We start from the raw sequence: 885 nt of genomic DNA, 5'->3' as shown, positions 1-885 counted from the left end.
CTATATCTATAATATTTTCAGGGTCGTAGTTATTCTTAACCTATCGTTAATTAATCTTATAAATATACTCCTAGTTACCGTTATCTGCTCTAATTAAGCTTAATTCCATATCCTAAAAATAATAAAAGGTTAGAAGTTAGCTTAGAATATTAGTATTTAAAGTTTAGTAAACTACTTACCCTATATTAAAGCCCCTTTCTAGTAAAGAAGGCCCCTAACCTTACCCCGCTCTAGTAATAAAACGAAATAATAAAAGAAACGTTTATCTAGGTCTTTTCGGGAATTATAGCTAAGTCGGTATAAGTCTAGAGACTAATAAATATCCTATTAAGGTCTTTCTTCTTAAAATTATACTTTAAAAGGTAATAGTTCTCGATTAACTTATCTTATTAATAGATAATAACCTTTAATTACTATATACTAAGTTAGAATTATAAGCTAGCCTTATAGGGAAAGAGTAGGAGAAATAAGAGGTATTTATTTCTATAATATAGGGGTAAGGTATATACTAATAGTATATATTTCGCTCCGATCGTTCTCGTCGGTTTCGGTTATTATAGTGCGAGTAAATCTAGTAAAGAAGAATTCTATAAAGCTCTTTATCGAGTTTAATAATACCCTTCTATTCTTAGTTATATACCCTATATTTTAGGATATATAAAACCGTATAAAGTCTTTAATATCCTCTAGTAATAGAAGTAGTACGGCGATAGATAGTATAGATTCCCGGACTATTCATAGAGATTATATAGGCTCTTAGGGGTTATCGCCTTAAAATTCTTTATTATATAACTACTTACGTCGGCGAAATAAATATTAACGCTTAGAAAGGATACTTATAGTACGAGAGTGGATTAGATATTACTCGGTGAAGCGTATAGTATA

Source organism: Verticillium alfalfae, genomic scaffold (assembly GCF_000150825.1).
Source record: "Verticillium alfalfae VaMs.102 supercont1.18 genomic scaffold, whole genome shotgun sequence".
In the NCBI taxonomy this organism is placed as follows: domain Eukaryota; kingdom Fungi; phylum Ascomycota; class Sordariomycetes; order Glomerellales; family Plectosphaerellaceae; genus Verticillium; species Verticillium alfalfae.
This window is presented reverse-complemented; position numbering follows the sequence as displayed.